The sequence below is a fragment of the Oncorhynchus tshawytscha genome, linkage group LG11, assembly GCF_018296145.1.
Source record: "Oncorhynchus tshawytscha isolate Ot180627B linkage group LG11, Otsh_v2.0, whole genome shotgun sequence".
Taxonomy (NCBI): domain Eukaryota; kingdom Metazoa; phylum Chordata; class Actinopteri; order Salmoniformes; family Salmonidae; genus Oncorhynchus; species Oncorhynchus tshawytscha.
The window spans coordinates 44,571,769-44,595,629 of NC_056439.1; positions in this window are offsets into that span (position 1 = coordinate 44,571,769).

Genomic DNA, 23,861 nt, shown 5'->3' on the forward strand with positions numbered 1-23,861 from the left:
AATGACTCAACCAAGAGGGTGTGCTACTGAGAACCAACTCATCACCTAAGATAAGAGGAAAATGCATTACTACTTTGAGACAGGAAGTTGGAAGGTGAAGGAAGAGAAACACTATCATTTTCAGGCTCAGCTGCTGTCATGACTGAGAGCCAAAGGGCTAGGAGAGATGGAGGGTTAATTATATAAAATGAAGGGTCTCGGCTGAGGCACTGCAATGAGAGCTGACTTGTGTAATTTCATGGCTGACCGACTGGTTATCACAGATCTTATTTTCTATTCGTTCTTTCTGTCTTTTTTTCTTTTCTTTTTTTCCTTCTTTGTCGTGGCTTCCGTTCAGCATCAAGGCCCTGCTTAAAGAAAATAAAGACTTTTTTCTCTGCCATTTCTCTCTCAGGCAAGATATTGAGGTATTACATTTTGAAGATTTCCAGTGTTGTTTTTCAATTAGTGTGTGGGTTATTAACCAAAGGAGAGAGTGAAAAATAAAATTATATTTATTTCCCATTATGACTGATATGCAGTGGTGGTCCCCCACATTCGACGTGGCAGAGTACTAAAGAGAGACCTAGCCAACTTCGTTCATTCTAACCTTGATGTCTATTCATATTATTGAGAGAAGCTAATCCAGGGGTTTATATTAATTTTCCAATCTCTGGAAGAGATCCATTGAAATGATTTGTGTGTTATGTAACTCTACAGCAGGGATCATCAACTAGATTCAGCCGCGGGACAATTTTTTCTGTTGGGGGGCTGGAACATAATTACAAATCATTTGTAGACTGCAAATTGACCGCAAGAAGCCCAAACAGATATAATATTTGACTAAAACACAATAATTTCAAACCTTACTTACGTTGTATATGATCACGTGTCTCTCTATTATGCATGGGAATACTTGGGAACAGATTTCTTAAATTAAAAATCACTTGGAGCTGATTTTTTTATGTCCAACAATAAAAACCTGTGGGCTGCCAGTTAGGGAACGCCGCTCTACAGTATAATGCATACTGCATCCTATCAGGAGAGGACCTACAAAGAAATGTTCACATTAATGGTAACACTTTATTTGACACCTAGCATCATAACACGTTATGACACAGTCATAACCATGTCATAATATTTCATAACAGCTGACAACCTGTCATAACATTGTCATAACACTCTCATGACACATATATTTAGACCTGTTGTGTTTGGACACACCTACTCTTTATTGTACTATTTTCTACATTGTAGAATAATAGTGAAGACATCAAAACTAGTAAATAACACATATGGATTCATGTAGAAACCAAAAAAGTGTTAAACAAATCAAAATATATTTTAGTAGCCACCCTTTGCCTTGATGACAGCTTTCCACACTCTTGGCATTCTCTCAACCAGATTTAACTGGAATGCTTTTCCAACAGTCTTGAAGGAGTTCCCACATATGCTGAGCACTTGTTGGCTACTTTTCCTTCACTCTGTGGTCCAACTCATCCCAAACCATCTCAATTTGGTTGAGGTCAGGTGATTGCGGAGGCCAGGTCATCTGATGCAGCCCTCCATCACTATCCTTCTTAGTCAAATGAGAAAACAAATTATAGTCCCACTAAGCGCAAACCAGATGGGATGGCATATCGCTGCAGAATGCTGTGGTAGCCATGCTGGTTAAGTGTGCCTTCAATTCTAAATAAATCAACAACAGTGTCACCAGCAAAGCACCCCCACACCATCACACCTTCTCCTCCATGCTTCACGGTGGGAACCACACATGTGGAGATCATCCTTTCACCTACTCTGAATCTCACAAAGACACGGCGGTTGGAACCAAAATTCTCAAATTTAGACTCATCAGACCAAAGGACAGATTTCCACCAGTCTAATGTCCATTGTTTGTGTTTCTTGGTCCAAGCAAGTCTCTTCTTCTTATTGGTGTCCTTAGTAGTGGTTTCTTTGCAGCAATTCGACCAATGAAGGCCTGATTCATGCAGTCTCCTCTGAACAGTTAATGTTGAGATGTGTCTATTACTTGAACTCTGTGAAGCATTTATTTGGGCTGCCATTTCTGAGGCTGATAACTGTAATGAATTTATCCTCTGCAGCAGAGGTAACTCTGGGTCTTCTTTTCCAGTGGCGGACCTCAGGAGAGCCATTTCCATCATAGCGCTTGATGGTTTTTGCAAATGCACTTGAAGAAACTTTCAACGTCCTTGAGATTTTCCAGATTGACTGACCTTCACGTCTTAAAGTTTCTCTTTGCTTATTTGAGATGTTCTTGCCATAATATGGACTTGGTCTTTTACCAACACAACTGATTGGCTCAAACGCATTAAGAAGGAAAGAAATTCCACAAATGAACTTTTAACAAGGCACACCTGTTAATTGAAATGCATCCCAAGAGTGTGCAAAGCTGTCAAGGCAAAGGGTGGCTACTTTGAAGAATCGCAAATATAAAATATATTTTGATTTGTTTTACACTTTTTTGGTTACTACATGATTTCATGTGTTATTTCATAGTTTTGATGTCTTCGCTATTATTCTGCAATGTAGAAAATAGTAAAAATAAAGAAAAACCCTTGAATGACTGAGTATGTTTTATAACATTTCCTCAAATTTGCTATTCTATTACCATTGTAATTTTACACACATTAATGTCAAACATGTGCCTAGCCAATGCTCTGTCGCTGATGACTGGGGATGCAGGAGCAAGACAAAACACCCTCTTTGTGACATATGACTGACATATCAAATCAAATCAAATTTTCTTTGTCACATACACATGGTTAGCAGATGTTAATGCGAGTGTAGCGAAATGCTTGTGCTTCTAGTTCCGACAATGCAGTAATAACGAACAAGTAATCTAACTAACAATTCCAAAAAAAAAACTACTGTCTTATACACAGTGTAAGGGGATAAAGAATATGTACATAAGGATATATGAATGAGTGATGGTACAGAGCAGCATAGGCAAGATACAGTAGATGAAATCGAGTACAGTATATACATATGAGATGAGTATGGCATAGTGGCATAGTTAAAGTGGCTAGTGATACATGTATTACATAAGGATGCAGTCGATGATATAGAGTACAGTATCTACGTATGCATATGACATGAATAATGTAGGGTAAGTAACATTATATAAGGTAGCATTGTTTAAAGTGGCTAGTGATATATTTACATCATTTCCCATCAATTCCCATTATTAAAGTGGCTGGAGTAGAGTCAGTGTCATTGACAGTGTGTTGGCAGTAGCCACTCAATGTTAGTGGTGGCTGTTTAACAGTCTGATGGCCTTGAGATAGAAGCTGTTTTTCAGTCTCTCGGTCCCAGCTTTGATGCACCTGTACTGACCTCGCCTTCTGGATGACAGCGGGGTGAACAGGCAGTGGCTCGGGTGGTTGATGTCTGTGATGATCTTTATGGCCTTCCTGTAGCATCGGGTGGTGTAGGTGTCCTGGAGGGCAGGTAGTTTGCCCCCGGTGATGCGTTGTGCAGACCTCACTACCCTCTGGAGAGCCTTACGGTTGAGGGCGGTGCAGTTGCCATACCAGGCGGTGATACAGCCCGCCAGGATGCTCTCGATTGTGCATCTGTAGAAGTTTGTGAGTGCTTTTGGTGACAAGCCGAATTTCTTCAGCCTCCTGAGGTTGAAGAGGCGCTGCTGCGCCTTCCTTCACGATGCTGTCTGTGTGAGTGGACCAATTCAGTTCGTCTGTGATGTGTATGCCGAGGAACTTAAAACTTGCTACCCTCTCCACTACTGTTCCATCGATGTGGATGGGGGGGTGTTCCCTCTGCTGTTTCCTGAAGTCCACAATCATCTCCTTAGTTTTGTTGACGTTGAGTGTGAGGTTATTTTCCTGACACCACACTCCGAGGGCCCTCACCTCCTCCCTGTAGGCCGTCTCGTCGTTGTTGGTAATCAAGCCTACCACTGTTGTGTCGTCCGCAAACTTGATGATTGAGTTGGAGGCGTGCATGGCCACGCATTCGTGGGTGAACAGGGAGTACAGGAGAGGGCTCAGAACGCACCCTTGTGGGGCCCCAGTGTTGAGGATCAGCTGGGAGGAGATGTTGTTGCCTACCCTCACCACCTGGGGGCAGCCCGTCAGGAAGTCCAGTACCCAGTTGCACAGGGCGGGGTCGAGACCCAGGGACTCGAGCTTGATGACGAGCTTGGAGGGTACTATGGTGTTGAATGCCGAGCTGTAGTCGATGAACAGCATTCTCACATAGGTATTCCTCTTGTCCAGATGGGTTAGGGCAGTGTGCAGTGTGGTTGAGATTGCATCGTCTGTGGACCTATTTGGGCGGTAAGCAAATTGGAGTGGGTCAAGGGTGTCAGGTAGGGTGGAGGTGATATGGTCCTTGACTAGTCTCTCAAAGCACTTCATGATGACGGATGTGAGTGCTACGGGGCGGTAGTCGTTTAGCTCAGTTACCTTAGCTTTCTTGGGAACAGGAACAATGGTGGCCCTCTTGAAGCATGTGGGAACAGCAGACTGGTATAGGGATTGGTTGAATATGTCCGTAAACACACCGGCCAGCTGGTCTGCGCATGCTCTGAGGGCGCGGCTGGGGATGCCGTCTGGGCCTGCAGCCTTGCGAGGGTTAACACGTTTAAATGTCTTACTCACTTCGGCTGCAGTGAAGGAGAGACCGCATGTTTTCATTGCAGGCCGTGTCAGTGGCACTGTATTGTCCTCAAAGCGGGCAAAAAGTTATTTAGTCTGCCTGGGAGCAAGACATCCTGGTCCGTGACTGGGCTGGGTTTCTTCCTGTAGTCCGTGATTGACTGTAGGCCCTGCCACATGCCTCTTGTGTCTGAGCCGTTGAATTGGGATTCTACTTTGTCTCTGTACTGGCGCTTAGCTTGTTTAATAGCCTTGCGGAGGGAATAGCTGCACTGTTTGTATTCAGTCATGTTACCAGACACCTTGCCCTGATTAAAAGCAGTGGTTTGCGCCTTCAGTTCCACACGAATGCTGCCATCAATCCACGGTTTCTGGTTAGGGAATGTTTTAATCGTTGCTATGGGAACGACATCTTCAACGCACGTTCTAATGAACTCGCACACCGAATCAGCGTATTCGTCAATGTTGTTGTCTGACGCAATACGAAACATCTCCCAGTCCACGTGATGGAAGCAGTCTTGGAGTGTGGAGTCAGCTTGGTCGGACCAGCGTTGGACAGACCTCAGCGTGGGAGCTTCTTGTTTTAGTTTCTGTCTGTAGGCAGGGATCAACAAAATGGAGTCGTGGTCAGCTTTTCCGAAAGGGGGCGGGGCAGGGACTTATATGCGTCGCGGAAGTTAGAGTAACAATGATCCAGGGTCTTTCCACCCCTGGTTGCGCAATCGATATGCTGATAAAATTTAGGGAGTCTTGTTTTCAGATTAGCCTTGTTAAAATCCCCAGCTACAATGAATGCAGCCTCCGGATAAATCGTTTCCAGTTTGCAGAGAGTTAAATAAAGTTCGTTCAGAGCCATCGATGTGTCTGCTTGGGGGGATATATACGGCTGTGATTATAATCGAAGAGAATTCTCTTGGTAGATAATGCGGTCTACATTTGATTGTGAGGAATTCTAAATCAGGTGAACAGAAGGATTTGAGTTCCTGTATGTTTCTTTCATCACACCATGTCACGTTGGCCATAAGGCATACGCCCCCGCCCCTCTTCTTACCAGAAAGATGTTCGTTTCTGTCGGCGCGATGCGTGGAGAAACCCGCTGGCTGCACCGCTTCGGATTGCGTCTCTCCAGTTAGCCATGTTTCCGTGAAGCAGAGAACATTACAGTCTCTGATGTCCCTCTGGAATGCTACCCTTGCTCGGATTTCATCAACCTTGTTGTCAAGAGACTGGACATTGGCAAGAAGAATGCTAGGGAGTGGTGCACAATGTGCCCGTCTCCGGAGTCTGACCAGAAGACCGCTTCGTTTCCCTCTTTTTCTGAGTCGTTTTTTTGGGTCGCTGTATAGGAACCATTCCGTGGCACTTGTTGTAAGGCAGAACACAGGATCCGCATCGCGAAAAACATATTCTTGGTCGTACTGATGGTGAGTTGACGCTGATCTTATATTCAGTAGTTCTTCTCGGCTGTATGTAATGAAACCTAAGATGACCTGGGGTACTAGTGTAAGAAATAACATGTAAAAAAACAAAAAACTGCATAGTTTCCTAGGAACGCGAAGCGAGGCGGCCATCTCTGTCGGCGCCGGAAATACAGTCATGTGCTGTAAGTGATAGGCCTATCTGGCTTATATTATTACCCTTACAACAACAAGACATTTCCTGTGATAGATTTGATAAATGTCCATATCTTGGAATCAAAGTTTGTTGGTTCATAACATTGGTATTGTAATCCTAGCACACGAATAGCTGAGAGAAAACGGGATTGTAATGTATTTGAGAATGTGTGAAAGTGTTTCCTATTGCCATAATATATTTAGTATGAGGTTTTAGTTTTTAATTTTCTTTAGCGGTGCCATTGCATTGTAGCATACTCTATTCTCTGATTTCTACTCTCTACTTAGCTATATTGGTCAGAGAAAGTAATGCATCGGTTGCATCCAGGGGTGGAAGGGAACTTCTTGGCAGGGAAAAAATACATTTTAATAAATGATTCGATGTAGAGTTAAATCGTTTGTTGTTGTTGTAATTCATTACAGTCATGTCTTATTTTCATCGTATTTTTTATAACTTGTAGAAAATACGACGACCTACCCCGGCCAAACCCGGACGATGCTGGGCAAATTGTATGCCACCCTATGGGACTCCCAATCACAGCCGGATGCAGCCTGGATTCGATCCAAGGACAGCAGTAACACCTCTTGCTCTGAGATGCAGTGCCTTAGACCCCTGCGCCACTCATTATTGACAAGTTTTTCCAATACTTTTGATAAATAGGGCAAAATATAAATTGGCCTATAACAGTTAGGATCAGCTTGACTCCCCCTTTAAACAAAGAATGAACCGTGGCTGCCTTCCAAGCAATGGGAACCTCCCCAGAGAGGAGAGATAGGCTTGGCGATGACAGGCGCAGCAACCTTAAAGGAGAAAGGTCTAAACTTTGTAACAGGGCAGGGGAAAAAGAGGGAGGAGCATCGGGGCTAGTCACATTAGAAGGAGTGTGAGATGAGGAAATGTTTGATTGGCAAGGAGGCATGACTGAGTCAAATAGGAATCCTGACTTAATGAAGTGGTGATTAAAGAGCTCAGCCATGTGCTCCTTGTCAGTAACAACCACATCATCAACATTAAGGGACATGGGCAGCTGTGAGGAGGAGGGTTTATTCTCCAGGTCTTTAATCGTTTTCCAGAACTTATTAGGGTTAGACCCACAGAGAGAGTACTGCTCCTTAAAGTAACTAACTTTGGCCTTCCGGATAGCCTGAGTGCACTTATTTCTCATTTGCGAACGAGAGCCAGTCAGCCTGAGTATGCATCTGCCGAGCCTTTCGCCAAATGGGATTCTTGAGGTGGAGTAACTCTGCAAGATCACGGTCGAACCAGTTGCTGAACCTGTTTTTAATTCTAATTCTTTATGGATCAAACTGATTCTATACCAATTTACAGAGGCTAGGTCATGAAGGAATTCTTACTCATTTTAGTTTTTTTAGCAAGGTCTATGACAAATCAGGACAGGTCGTTTCACTGAGCAGCTATTACGAACACAGGCTGTAAAACAGTGATCACTAAAGGTCATTACAGAAAACACCAGACTGATACCTATCAGGATTATTTGTGAGGATAACATCGAGGAGAGTAGCCTTTTCTGGGTGTTTGGAGTCATACCTTGTGGAATTGGTAGTAATGTGAGAAAGATTTAGGGAGTCCCATTGCCCCCCTTGGATTGTGCCGTGGTGGAGATCTTTGTGGGCTATACTCGGCCTTGTCTCAGGATGATAAGTTGGTGGTTGAAGATATCCCTCTAGTGGTGTTGGGGCTGTGCTTTGGCAAAGTGGGTGGGGTTATATCCTTCCTGTTTGGCCCTGTTCGGGGTGTCCTCGGATGGGGCCACAGTGTCTCCTGACCCCTCCTGTCTCAGCCTCCAGCATTTATGCTGCAGTAGTTTATGTGTCGGGGGGCTAGGGTCAGTTTGTTATATCTGGAGTACTTCTCCTGTCCTATTCGGTGTCCTGTGTGAATTTAAGTGTGCTCACTCTAATTCTCTCTTTCTTTCTCTCTCTCGGAGGACCTGAGCCCTAAGACCATGCCTCATGACTACCTGACATGATGACTCCTTGCTGTCCCCAGTCCACCTGGCCGTGCTGCTGCTCCAGTTTCAACTGTTCTGCCTAATTATTATTGGACCATGCTGGTCATTTATGAACATTATAATCTCCACCCGGCACAGCCAGAAGAGGACTGGCCACCTCACATAGCCTGGTTCCTCTCTAGGTTTCGGCCTTTCTAGGGAGTTTTTCCTAGCCACCGTGCTTCTACACCTGCATTGCTTGCTCTTTGGGGTTTTAGGCTGGGTTCCTGTACAGCACTTTGAGATATCAGCTGATGTACGAAGGGCTATATAAATACATTTGATTTGATTTGATTGCTTTAGGACTTGATCAGGTGGTTTAAGCATGTCCCAGTTTAGGTCACCTAGCAGGACAAATTCAGACTTAGTGTAAGGGGCCAAGAAAGAGCTTAGGGCAGGTAGGGTACTGCCCAGTGCTGATGGAGGACGATAACACCCAGCAACAGTCAACAAAGAGCTATTTGAAAGTTTAATGCTTAAAACCAGAAAGTCAAATTGTTTGGGGACAAACTTGGTAGAGACAAACAAGCACTGAAGGTGATCCTCGATAAAGATTGCCACTCCACTACCTTTGGAAGATCTGTCTTGCCGAAAAAGGTTATAAACAGAAAGGTTAACATCAGTATTCAAAATGCTCTTCCTTAAGCACGTCTCAGTAATGACCAACACATCTGGATTGGTGTGAACCCACCCTTTCAATTGATCCATTTTAGGTAATAAGCTTTTAGTGTTAACGTGCAGAAAACCCAAGTCAAAATTGGGGCTAGCAACAGTAGATGGGCGAGGGTATACATGCACATTTCCAGATTTAATCAGCAGTAATACAATCAGGGCACGGCAAAGGACAAGGAAAGCTCTGCAGTGTTGATTTATGACATTTGAATGCGCATTAGATGACAACAAGATCATATTGTACAGCTATTTCATCAGGTAAAATGAATACAAAGCTGGCGAGAGGTGGTTAGAATAGGATGGGAGGTCAAGAGTCTGTGTAACCAATAGAGAGTCAGAGTCCCGAGTGTGGGAACAAACATACACTGTCCCACGGTTGGATAAGAAGAAAGTTCATAGTCAACAAAGCATGCAGGAGTCATGAGGCAAATACCATTGTAAATTCAGAGTCACTCGCCCGAACAGTGTGTGTATGCTGGAGGCGAGTGAAAGCTCAGGAAAGAGGTGGGAGTGTGGCTGGAGTACCTGTACCAGACAGGGGGAGACAGGACCGGGCTTGGAATCCAAGCAGCAGTGGAGCAGGGAATAGGAGTAGGTGTCACACCCACATGGGAGAAGCTTTTTTCTGGTGGCAGATTTCTTGTAGAAAATGTCAGTGTATGTTCTCTGAACAGCGGGAGGGGATCTCAAAGGCCTCTGGATTTGGGTGGAGTAGGCTGTGAGAGACTTCTGCCATTGCTGGGCTCAAAGGCTTTGACACCTCTCACTTCACACCTCAGTGCTAATTGAAGTTGTATCTGTTCTGTCCTAGCAAGCATGGCAGCCTTATCTTAGCATTCGGTCCCTATAATGTAAAATGTATCATTGTAATGTACATTTTTCTTTTTTCTTCTTCTTGGTTTTCAAAATAGCATCAGACCACTCAGTTCCAGTTTGGATCCACCCTTAGGACACCAGGTTGGATGGTGTCCTGAGGTCTCTGCTGTTTGTTTGCCAGAGCACCCGCTGTATGCTTGGAAAAAATCATCCTTAGTAGTAGGAATCAATCCAGGTAATTGTGTCCAAAATCAGGTTGTAGGTTTGGAGTTTTGACCTGGAGTGAAGGTTATGCTGTGGAGGGTAGCATCCTGTTTATGTCCCAGCCAAAAAAACAAGTTTATTCTGTTCATGGGAGGTGGTTTTCCACAGCTGGATGATGATTCTGTTCATGGGAGGTGGTCTTCCACAGCTGGATGATGATGCTGTTCATGGGAGGTGGTCTTCCACAGCTAGATGACGATGCTGTTCATGGGAGGTGGTCTTCCACAGCTAGATGACGATGCTGTTCATGGGAGATGGTCTTCCACTAGTCTCATGTTGCCATTCCTCCAAAATCATGTTGTCACGCCACCCTTGGAGGTCTGGAGAATTTTGTATTGCAAAAACAGTTTGAATGGTCCACTGGTTCCCAGCTGCAAGATTTTGATTGGATGTTACATTTCAAGAACCCTCCACCCACACACCCATAGAAGGGGTACCGTTTTCTGTAAGAGTAAGACACCTTTTGTAGAGAGTTGTTGCATATTGTAGTTTCAAGTGCTAGTTTTCAAGTGTGGCCGACTGTCTGCAATTTATATTTATTGACACTGAAAGTGGATTATGTTTGTAAAGTCAAACGTTACAACACATTCTAAACCGCTCTGGTGAGAAACACACATTTTGCCTTGTCTCCATTCATCCACATGGTGCTTTGCTACCACCGGAAACATCTTGAAGATTGCCCATTATCTTAGTTTGCAAGGACCCAAAAACGGAGTCAGTGAGAGAACCTAAAAATATTATATATTGTTTTATTTAACATTTTTTTGTGAAATTGGTCTACTGTACAAAATGCCCGTTGCCCATCCCAGCTCTATACCATGGGTTATATGTAAAGTGAAAGTGTAGGCTACTCTGAACAGGATACGTAATTTTATGGGAGGACATTATGAAAAGATTCTACAGTTCCAGTCCCTAGAGGGTTAAACCTTGAAGACAGAGATATAATAGCAAAATAATATTCAGTGCTGTCTAATTTGAGTATAATGAAGCCTGTTTCTTTGTGATGTTCTGTCCTCAGAAATGGAAAGCTGTGAAAGCCTGTTTGCAGATGAAAAGAGAGGTCCCAAGAGACAAAGAGTATATCCTATATGCCATGGCTTATACTGTATGTGTAGGCCAACCTATATTAGCACATGTTGTATACAAAAATACAGTTAAACATCACACACAATATATAAACCTATAACAACTGGAGCAGGCCAACCCTACTGGGTGTGCAGGGTTCGGTTTCAGCCCAGCAATAACACACCTGATTCAACTTATCAAACCTAATGAGTTGATCATCGAATGTGCTATTGCTGGGCTGGTATAGAAGTCTGCTCACCCAGTAGGTCAGGGATCAGTGGAGGAAGGTTGGCCACCGCTGGTATGGAGTTTTTTAAAATGATGCTTTAGTAACAATAACCTACTTCTTACTACTCAACGATCTACTGTTGTTGAGACTAAGATGTCTAATCTTTACATACGAGTTAGCATATTTGTACATTTTGTAGTGATGAAGTGTTGATTCTTTGAAGTAAAGTGTTCAAACTTGTTTTAATTGTAAAACTATTATTCAATATTAACTAGTGCCAATGTTGGTTAATCACATATCACAATCCTGCAATAAAGAGGGGAAGGGGTTCTGTCTGTAATGTGTCTGTGTTTCTGTGTTTTATTCTCAAATCAACATTTGCTTTTTGTCTAGTTGTAAGATCTCCAATCTGTTTTATGCACCCATAGGCCTACAGTATGATGGCATTACTGGCCTTATGGGCATCTGTCATCTGAAGCAGAGAATAGCTCAACTCACACATTGAGCTACAGTATATGTTCTAAATTTAAAATGATACCAGTAGACAATGTACAGTATATGAGGCAAACCATATACCAGATTTTGTACATACCTTTTAAGTGCTGACATACAAAATAGTTTACTGCATATCCAACCCTTGTAATTTAGATACAGTGTAAACATATGGAGATGACGAGTAGGCTACAGGAGATGAGCATTACAGGTAACATAGGAGGTTCATTTAATTTTATACATTTTAGCAATGTTGCTTGTAAAAAGGTTGCTGTTGGTCCCATAGTAGATAGAATCCAGAGGTATTCAACTCTTACCTTACGAGGTCCGGAGCCTGCTGGTTTTCTGTTCTACCTGATAATTAAATCCACCTGGTGTCCCAGTTCAAAATCAGTCCATGATTAGAAGGGAACAATGAAAAAAAGCAGTGGAACTGTCTTCGAGGTCCAAAGTTTGAGGGAGATAAAGCAACCATGTACTCTATGTAGGCCTATCACTGACCCCCAACATTTTGTTGGCTTTATAATTGTGAGCGAACTTTAACTAGCTAGTTGTGCCTTACAAATGTTTTATCAAAACAAATTTGTATTACACTGAGCTGAACTACACTTCAATGTGTTTTGTAACAAGATACTTTAGAAAGCTGTGATTTGTCTTTTCAAAATACATTTCTATACCATTTTTGTCAGGACCCGATTACGAACTCAGGTCTCCGGTGTGAGAAACAATCACTTAGTAAACTGAGCCACTAATAGTCGGCAGAACCCAGAAGATGAGGGAGACACAGCAGTACTAGAGACGGTGATTTAATAAAGAAAAAAGGAAAAGATCTTCGGGCAAAAATATAAATCCACAACGTCAAAAGTAATTCCAAGAGAAAAAATGTATATCCTCCAAGACACAAGGAAAATCCACAAAGTGGTAAGAACAGCAGGGAAAAAACAAACCTCAAAAGAATAATAAAAAATAAACAAGAACAAAACCAGAGTACCTCAAGTTCACAGCATGGCTGGGTGCTAACATACAAACACAGAGCAAAGAACTGAGGAAATTAAGGGTTTAAATACAATCAAGGGAAACGAGGCGCAGGTGCAACTAATAACTAGAACAAGGGAAAAACAAAAGGGTCAAAAAAGCACAATGGGGGCATCTAGTGACTAAAACTGAACAATCCTGGCCAAATCCTGACAATTTGGCATTTTTATGGTATCCCTGATGATGATGCAGTTAATGAGAGATGGTGTTCCAATACTAGATGATGATACATTTCACTAAAGGTGTAGTTTGAGTGCAGATGGCGTCGATGGTACAGCCAGGGAGAGAGAAACATCAGGCAGGCCGCAATCAGGCACCTCTATTTTTGAAGTTCACAGCTACTCCTCCTCTGTAGGTAGGCTGAAACATCCACCACATAATGTGCAGCACCCACCTGGGTGATGCTTCGCCAGTTGTAAGCGCCGGAGAGACTACCACAATTTAGCAGTAATCAGCAGCAGTCTCCTACGAAGCGAGCCTCTGTCATCCCCTCCTACCACAGTGTTGTGAGATTTGTCATTGATTTAGCGAACAACACTATTCAAGTGCTAGTCTTCCATGGCCTGTTTGTGAGTGAATGTTCACACTCTGTTCTGGTACCAGAATCATAGTACCAGCCGCTTTATGGAATTCTATTTGCTAGATGGGATGAGGGATGATGAATGCATGAATTAACTTGGAATTACCTTTCAAGCACTGCATGACTGAACGTTTTGAATAATGAGATATCCACTTGAAATAGAGGTGACATTCACAAGTTCAATGTTTGAGAACACATTCCGTGTGGTTCCCCTGGCAAGGCTATTCCAAGGACCGGTGGTCGTAGTATTTACTAACTAGATGGATGTTTTGTGCTACACAGAGTATAGAGAAGAAATACTTTGGCTGTGATTGATGAGTAGTCTTTGAATGTTAGAAGCGAAGTCTTTTGCGATAACGTCAATGCCTTGGCAGTGCCTTTCATGATTTAGTCCTTGTATGTTGAATCAGAATCAGTGCTGTGCTGTGCTGTCAGACCCATTGCCTTCCGAGAACACACACGCATACACACACACGCGTGCACACAAACACACATCCAAAAGAGCCCACAGATGAACTCATTAAGGTGAGGTCATTTCAAGTCTCTCAGTTGCCTCATCACCTACTTTACCAATATAAACTCTACTTTCATAGTCATTACAAAGGAAAGCGAAATCTGGTGTGTTCAATTCGGAGCTCTTTCTCAGCTCTCAGTTAATGAACATGTTCAGAGGTGTCTTCAACAAGTCAATCGCGAGCTACCAAACAATTCTGAAAGTACATGCAATTTTCACATTTACATGGCAATACTGTCATAAACAAATCTCACAAGCATTTTACTACACGCGCAATAACATCTGTTAAATATGTATCTGACCAATAACATTTGATTTGATTTGACAACGCAAGCTCCCAGGTACTAGCTAATCAATGCAACTTTGACATTATCCCACCCCTGGCTTAAAAAGCCAAACCTAACACAATATCTGCCAATTAATTTCCAGCAATATTGCCTGTCTGACTGTGTGGTAAATGCGTTTGTCCATCACTCCGTGTGCAGCCAGTTGATGTCATAATCTTCTTGTGGGTTGACAAAAATATTTTCCCCCAAAACCTTCTCAATTAAATGTTAACTGCTAAGTAGGCTTACCTGGCAGAAGTATATCATGAGTAAGTATTTTTATTATTTGTATCTATCATTTGTTATTTGCTAACTTTGCCATGAAATGAGCAACAGCAGTACAGAACCATCGCTAGACCAGCACATTATATGGAACATTCCCCACTCGCTAGATACGCGATTAAAGGGCCAGATGTGAAATAATTTTTTTTTTTTAAAACATGTTTTAAGCATTGACATGGAATCAGAACATCCAATTCCATTGCTTCTCTATGAACAATTGTAATTTTGAGAGTAAAAGAAAATCTACAACCACGAAAAATACAACTGAGAATTTTTTTGGGGGAATATATAAAACAGAATTTGTGGGGAAGAGTTACAGGGGAGAAGAGAAGAATGTAGCTATTTGAAAAGCTAGAAATAAATGTGTAGCTCGCGATCATTGCTAGAAAAGGTTGGAGACCCCTGATCTACACAGTCTCGTCTAATACCACAGCCTTTCTCTGTTAAACAAATAATCTTTATTGAAGTTTTTCACATTTTGTAATCATAAATAGTTCACATAAATACAAATCAACTTTCACATCAATACATTTGAGTTCATAATTACATAACATGATTTACAGACTTTCTTTCCATGAGTCCCAATAGATGGGTGGGTTGCAACAAAACCGATGCATGCGCAACTTTGGGGCAAAACAACTGTCAGCTCGTTAGGATTATTGACAGCATTAACTATATTTAGTCTACAAATGTTCATTGAAAACATAATACAATGTGCACAATAGATGTTTGTTGTCTCTCAAATGCATCATTACAGTTAGTGGTTAGCTAGCTAGCAAATTTTATCCATATTATCATAGATGTGACAATCTGTCAAAACACCTCAAAACAAGACAGATTTGGATTTTAATTTGATGCAATGCAGGACATTTAAAACGTGTAAAAATTAAGGTCCTACAGTGCCTTACAAAAGTATTCATCCCCCTTGGCGTTTTTCCTATTTTGTTGCATTACAACCAGTAATTTAAATTGATTTTTATTTGGATTTCATGTAGTGGACAAACACAAAATAGTCGGAAATGAAAATGAAAAAAAAAATACTTGTTTCAAAAATTTCTAAAAAATAAAAAACAGAAAAGTGGTGCAAGCCCCTAAATAAGATCTGGTGCAACCAATTACCTTCAGAAGTCACATAATTAGTTAAATAAAGTCCACCTGTATGCAATCTAAGTGTCACGTGATCTGTCACATGATCTCAGTAAATATACACCTGTTCTGAAAAGCCCCAGAGTCTACAACACCACTAAGCAAGGGGCACCACCAAGCAAGTGGCACCATGAAGTCGAAGGAGCTCTCCAAACAGGTCAGGGACAAAATTGTGGCGAAGTATTGATCAGGGCTGGGTTATAAAAAAATATCTGAAACTTTGAACATCCCACAAACTACCCTTAAATCCATTATTAAAAAATGGAAAGAACATGGCACAACAACAAACCTGCCAAGAGAGGGCTGCCCACCAAAACTCACGGACCAGGCAAGGAGGGCATTAATCAGAGAGGCAACAAAGAGACCAAAGATAACCCTGAAGGATCTGCAAAGCTCCACAGCTGAGATTTGAGTATCTGTCCATAGATCTGTATCTGTCCATAGAACCACTTTAAGCCATACAATCCACAGACTTTATGGAATGGCCAGAAAAAAGCTATTGCTTAAAGAAAAAAATAAGCAAACACATTTGGTGTTCGCCAAAGGGCATGTGGGAGACTCCCTAAACATATGGAAGAAGGTACTCTGGTCAGACTTTCTGGCCATCAAGGAAATGCTAACCCATCACCTCTCATCACCCCGAGAACATCGTCCCCACAGTGAAGCATGGTGGTGGCAGCATTATGCTGTGGGGATGTTTTTCATCGGCAGGGACTGGGAAGCTACAAGGAAATTCTTCACCTTCCAGCAGGACAATGACCCTAAGCATACTGCTAAAGCAACACTCGAGTGGTTTAAGGGGAAACATTTAAATATCTTGGAATGACCTAGTCAAAGCCCAGACCTCAATCCAATTGAGAAGCTACGGTATGACTTAAAGATTGCTGTACACCAGTGGAACCCATCCAATTTGAAGGAATTTGAAGGAGCAGTTTTACCTTGAAGATTGGGCAAAAATCCCAGTGGCTAGATGTGCCAAGCTTATAGAGACATACCCCAAAAGACTTGCAGCTGTAATTTCTGCAAAAGGTGGCTCTACAAAGTATTGACTTTGGGGGGGTGAATAATTATGCACTCTCAAGTTTTCTGTTTTTGTTGTTTGTTTGTTTCACAATAACAAATATTTTGTATCTTCAACCCCCCCAAAAAATCGATTTTAATTCCAGGTTGTAAGGCAACAAAATAGGAAACATGCCAAGGGGGGTGAATACTTTTGCAAGCCACTGTACATCTGTATATCAAGAACAAGATACAACTAGCTGAAACAAGCCATCTGCGATTCCCCACATGGCAGCTTCTTGTCATTGTTGCTAGATATCTGACCATTCAGAATCATAACAGCACACGGCCTTCTGTCCCATCGATGCGCCCATCATTTTCGTGACGTTGTCAGGCAACCCGTCTAAGATCCAAGCAGAATTCTGTAATCCTATGAAAAGCCTGACCACATCCATTAGATATGACTCATCTCTTGTGGACCCTGTTCCTGAAGGGAGCCTCTTTCCTGGGTTAAGCCACCCAGTACTGAATGATTTCCTGTACTGTTCTTATGCATCCATTATCAATGCATAAGCCTTTGTGAAAGGGACTAGCTGCCAAGAGACCTGATATTTGGGGTCCCAATGTTTTTTTGTATTTTTGGTGAGTATCGTTCTGCCAAAGAGACAATTCAGAAAGCATTTGGCATTTAGCGGCTTATTGGTAATGATGACTCCAAACCCCACCCAATTCAAACAGGGTACAATGGTTATGGAAGACAACTGAGATATTGGTTACAGAATCAAGGTTATGGATGGTGGCCATCTGCGTCTGTGATTACCATGCTAATGATGACATAGGTTTCAGAAATACTAAATTAACAGAAGCCTCAACATTCTCAGTATCTTCACCCTGCTGTCAGATGTCTTGGTTTTATTTCTGGACCTGTCAGGTTTAGCATGTGTGAATGACGTACTGGGCTGGTTGTGCACACTAGGTGTTTTAGGTTGGCGTCACGGACCTGTGAATACTATATATACACAGTTCCAATTCCACACTGAATATTTAATGATTTTACACACAGATGTGCTATATTGAAATACAGCTGCTCGGTTCCCTCCCTATATAATGTAATCAATGCCCCAATATCTTCTAATATGATTATTTCATCTAATTAGGCTTTATATGTTCAAGACTATGTTTGTTCTGACAACAACAAAAAACACCAGTACTGATGTAGCACATGTAGAAAGGTTTTTTTATGGCTATGTGTTTGAACTTTTGTTGGAGATTGTTTTGCATTACAGTGAACATATTTCCCTATGCAGGCTACTAAATTTTCATTCCACACCAAAAGCAGTTTCAAAATATGGTAAAATTGTATAAGGTACTGAAGAGTGGCAAGGGACTCTCTCTCTCTCTCTCTGTGCTTCATGAATTATATTTGCCTCAACGCTTTATAAAATATCAGGATGTATAAAAAGCGATCCAATGCGTCAGAAGCTTTGTCACCCTTGTCGGCCAAAATCTAAATTTCCTTCTTTGTGATTCTAAGCTCCTGTGAGAGACTGCATGTGTCATTCGCACATGGTGTTTAACTGCTTTGACAAGCAGTGGTCAAGGTAGCACTTTACATTACAGTGGTAATATAGCTATGCAACTATCAGGAAATGATCACTGTTTATCATGCAAGCATGTAATGCACTTACTTATTTATGTGGTAGTGCTTCTATTTTTAAATGCCCCCAAAATCAACAAGTTCTTATGTAAGATGTTCTTTGGATGTTGCACTTGTGTAAGACCACTCTAATGTAAGGTGTCAGGCCATTGGCAAAAATGTCATTAGAGGGAAAAACAAATCATATACAGTATCCATCACTGTTTTGAAGTGGAAGTGAGAATGTCTAAATCGTTATGCTGACACCACCCTGTGAAAAACGTCCTGTAAAAATCCAACAAAATGTACCTTTAAAGATGAAGCACTGCAAATTAATTTATCTTTCAGTGAAATTTCTAAGCTATGGATGAAAGATTGCTAATTCCCTTCATAATTGCCTGTCTTTGGTAAGAATTCTCTCTGGTGGGCAACTATTACGGGCTGTGGGAATTTCAGCACTCCAGTTATTCTAATGGTATTTTGATCAGGAAGCTAACAAGCTTTGTGTCTCACACTGACAGAGACCTCAACCCAAAGAAACATGATGTTAAAACCAAATATGTGACTGAAATATACTGTGTCCCCACCCCACATGACCTGACATACACCTCCCCTACTGTCTGTAGCTACTTGGGAGGGCGGAGAGAGGCACAGCGTGGGTTTGGAGTAATGGGTAAATGGATTCCCTAAGAAGCTCTTCACTGGCACTGGGCTAATTAACCCAACTCATAATGAGGAATCCAAGGAAGGATCTCAGCAGGGAGGGAGACCGATGTGAGATAAAAGTCAGAAACTCTAATTTAATTGAGCATGGTAATTTTGTCAATGTATCTTTTAAGATTACACTAATTATAATCAGTGCACAACATCACTTTTTTTAAACAGAATAACGTACCATGGTCAGGGTCAAGTGGCTGTGTAGCACTTAATAGCACTTCGATATCACAATTTACTTGACTATCCTTTTAGTAAAGCTGTTGAAACTGATTATGAAGTCTGACATGAGAGCAGGGGTCTTCAATAAAACAAAAACTCAACAGTTGCATGTGTTTGTATTGTAAATGTGAAATGCACTGCCTTAATTCTTCGATTGGAGAAAATACCTCAACGAACTGTCGTTGCCGAGTGTCGTGTTTTGAACCTACCATCTTGTGTATTTTCATCTGGTGACGCACACAACTGAACCCCAAAGACCATGATGCTGCTGGTCTCCAGCTGGTCACTTTGTCTCTGTGTGCAGCAGCCAGCATTAATGAGGCTGCGCAGGGATAAAAACAGCATGCAACAGCAGCAGCAGCCCCCTGCCTCACTGAAAGCATCTCTCTCCTAAAGTGGCACTGTGCTAAAGGCTGCCTCACCCCAGGGCAAGATGTAACACACAGTGAGGGTTCAGACAGTGAAGATGGTCTGGTAGTGAGGGCATTGACAGCATGGAAAACCCAAGGGCTGTATTCTTTCCCCTTAATATTTATGTACCGTGTTTTTCCTCTCAATCCCTCAATCCACACATTTCTCATTCTTAGTTGAAGTGATATCTCTATATACAGTGCTTTCAGAAGGTATTCATGCCCCTTGACTTATTACACATTTTGTTGTGTCACAGCCTGAATTCAAAATGGATTTAATATTTTTTTTCACCCATCTCCACACAATACCCGATAATGACAAAGTGAAAACATGTTTTTATAAGTTTTTGCAAATTTGTTGAAAATGAAATACAGAAATATCTCAGTCAACGTTAGAATCACCTTTGGCAGCTATGAGTCTTTCTTGGTAAGTCTCTAGGAACTTTGCAGACCTGATCGTACAATATTTGCACATTTTTATATTTTTAATTCTTCAAACTCTGTCAAGTTGGTTGTTGATCATTGCTAGACAGACATTTTCATATCTTGCCATAGATTTTCAAGCTAGTTTAAAAGTCAAAACTGTAACCAGGTCACTCAGGAACATTCAATGATGCCTTGGTAAGCAACTGCAGTGTATATTTGGCCTTGTGTTTTAGGTTATTGTCCTGCTGAAAGGTAAATTTAAAATAAAAAAAATTGTATTGGTTGGCCTGGCACCACACGGCCAGTTCTCTAACCTCCTCCCTATAGGCTGTCTCGTCGTTGTCGGTGATCAGGCCTACCACTGTTGTGTCATCTGCAAACTTAATGATGGTGTTGGAGTCGTGCCTGGCCGTGCAGTCATGAGTGAACAGGGAGTACAGGAGGGGACTGAGCACGCACCCCTGAGGGGCCCCTGTGTTGAGGATCAGGCTGTTGGATGTGTTGTTATCTACCCTTACCATCTGGGGGCGGCCGTCAGGAAGTCCAGGATCCAGTTGCAGAGGGAGGTGTTTAGTCCCACGGTCCTCAGCTTATTGATGAGCTTTGAGGGCACTATGGTATTGAACGCTGAGCTGTAGTCAATGAATAGCATTCTCACATACAGTACAGTGGCTTGGGAAAGTATTCACCCCCTCTGCATTTGTCCTATTTTGTTGCCTTACAACCTGGAATTCAAATGGATTTTTTGGAGGTTTGTATCATTTGATTTAGACAACATGCCTATCACTTTGCAAATGCAAAATAATTTTTATTGTGAAACAAACAAGAAATAAGACAAAAAAAACTGAAAACTAGAGCGTGCATGACAATTCACCCCCCCCCCAAAGTCTATACTTAGGTGTAGAACCACCTTCTACAATTGCAGCTGCATGCCTCTTGGGGTATTATGTCTCTATACATCTAGCCACTGGGATTTTAGCCCATTCTTTAAGGCAAAACTGTTCCAGCTCCTTCAAGTTGGATGGGTTCCGCTGGTGTACAGCAATCTTTAAGTCATACCACAGATTGAGGTCTGGGCTTTGACTAGGCCATTGCAAGACATTTAAATGTTTCCCCTTAAACCACTCGTGTGTTGCTTTAGCAGTATGCTTAGGGTCATTGTACTGCTGGAAGAGGAACCTCTGTCCCAGTCTCAAATCTCTGGAAGACTGAAACAGGTTTCCCTCAAGATTTTCCCTGTATTTAGCGCCATCCACTATTCCTTCAATTCTGAACAGTTTCCAGTCCCTGCTGATGTTTTTGGTGGTGTTGGTGTTTTCGGGGTGATGAGAGGTGTGGGGTTTGCGCCAGACATAGCGTTTTTCTCAATGGCCAAAAAGCTCAATTCTCATCTGACCAGAGTACCTTCTTCCATAGAGCTTCATGTTTGGTGAGTCTCCCACGTGCATTTTGCGAATTGTTTTTCTTTAATTAAGCAATGGCTTTTTTCTGGCCACTCTTCCGTAAATCCAGCTCTGTGGAGTGTACGGCTTAAAGTGGTCCTATGGACAGATACTCCAATCTCTGCTATGGAGCTCTGCAGCTCCTTCAGGGTTACATTTGGTCTCTTTGTGGCCTCTCTGATTAATGCCCTCCTTGCCTGGTCTGTGAGTTTTGGTGGGAGGCCCTCTCTTGGCAGGTTTGTTGTGGTGCCATATTCTTTAAAAAAAATGTATAATGGGTTTAATGGTGCTCCGTAGGATGTTCAAAGTTTCAGATATTTTGTCCCTGACCTGTTTGGACAGCTCCTTGGTCTTCATGGTGTCGTTTGATTGGTGGTGCCTCTTGGTGTTGCAGACTCTGGGGCCTTTCAGAACAGGTGCATGTATACTGAGATCATGTGACACTTAGATTGCACACAGGTGGACATTATTTAACTAATTATGTGACTTCTGAAGGTAATTGGTTGCACCAGATCTTATTTAGGTGCTTCATAGCAAAGGGGGTGAATACATTTACACATAACACTTTTCCGTTTTTAATTATATGTTTTTTTTGGAAAGAAGTCCTTTTTTTCATTTAACTTCACATATTTGGACTATTTTATGTATGTCCATTACATGAAATCCAAATAAAAATCCATTTAAATTATAGGTTGCAATGCAACAAAATAGTTAAAACACCAAGGGGGATGAATACTTTGGCAAGGCACTGTAGGTGTTCCTTTTGTCCAGGTGGGAAATGGTAGTGTGGAGTGCAATAGAGATTGCATCATCTGTGGATCTGTTGGGGCGGTATGCAAATTGGAGTGGGTCTAGGGTTTCTGGGATAATGGTGTTGATGTGAGCCATGATCAGCTTTTCAAAGCACTTATTTGCTACAGATGTGAGTGCTATGGGTCGGTAGTCATTTAGGCAGGTTACCTTAGTGTTCTTAAGCACAGGCACTATGGTGGTCTGCTTAAAACATGCTGGTATTACAGACTTTTGACACAGAGAGGTTAAAAATGTCAGTGAAGACACTTGCCGGTTGTCAGCGCATGCTCGCAGTACACGTCCTGGTAATCTGTCTGGCCCTGCGGCCTGTGAATGTTGACCTGTTTAAAGGTCTTACTCACATCGGCTGCGGAGAGCGTGATCGCACAGTCTTCCGGAACAGCTGGTGCTCTCATGCATGTTTCAGTGTTATTTGCCTCGAAGCGAGTATAGAAGTAGTTTAGCCGGTCTGGTAGGCTTGTGTCACTGGGCAGTTCTTGGCTGTGCTTCCCTTTGTAGTCTGTAATGTTTTGCAAGCCCTGCCATATCCGATGAGCATCTGAGCCGGTGTAGTTCGATTCGATCTTAGTCCTGTATTGACGCTTTGCCTGTTTGATGGTTTGTCAGAAGGCTTAGCGGGATTTCTTATAAGATTCCGGGTTAGAGTCCCTCTCCTTGAAAGCGGCAGCTCTAGCCTTTTGCTCAGTGCGGATGTTGCCTGTAATCCATGGCTTCTGGTTGGGTTATGTACGTACGGTCACTGTGGGGACGACGTCATCAATGCACTTATTGATGAAGCCAATTACTGATGTGGTGTACTTCTCAATGCCATCGGAGGAATTCCGGAACATATTCCAGTCTGTGCTAGCAAAACAATCCTGTAGCTTAGCATGTGCTTCATCTGACCACTTTTTTATTGATCTAGTCACTGGTGCTTCCTGCTTTAATTGTTTTCTTGTAAGCAGGAATCAGGAGGATAGAATTATGGTCAGATTTGCCAAATGTGGTGAGGGAGAGCTTTGTATGTGTCTCTGTCTGTGGAGTAAAGGTGGTCCAGAGTTTTTTCCCTCTGGTTGCACATTTAACATGCTGATAGAAATTTGGTAAAACAGATTTAAGTTTCACTGTATTAACGCCCCCGGCTACTAGGAGCGCTGCCTTTGGGTGAGCGTTTTCTTGTTTGCTTATGGTGGAATACAGCTCATTCAATGCTGTCTTTGTGCCAGCCTCTGACTGTGGTGATATGTAAACAGATACAAAAAATACAGATGAAAACTCTCTAGGTAGATAGTGTGGTCTACGGCTTATTTTTGATTTATTTTACCTTTATTTAACTAGGCAAGTCAGTCAAGAACAAATTCTTATTTTCAATGACAGCCTAGGAACGGTGGGTTAACTGCCTGTTCAGGGGCAGAATGACAGATTTGTACCTTGTCAGCTTGGAGGTTTGAACTTGCAACCTTCTGGTTACTAGTCCAATACTCTAACCACTAGGCTACCCTGCTAACCACTAGGCTAACCACTAGATACTCTACCTCAGGCGAGCAATAGCTCA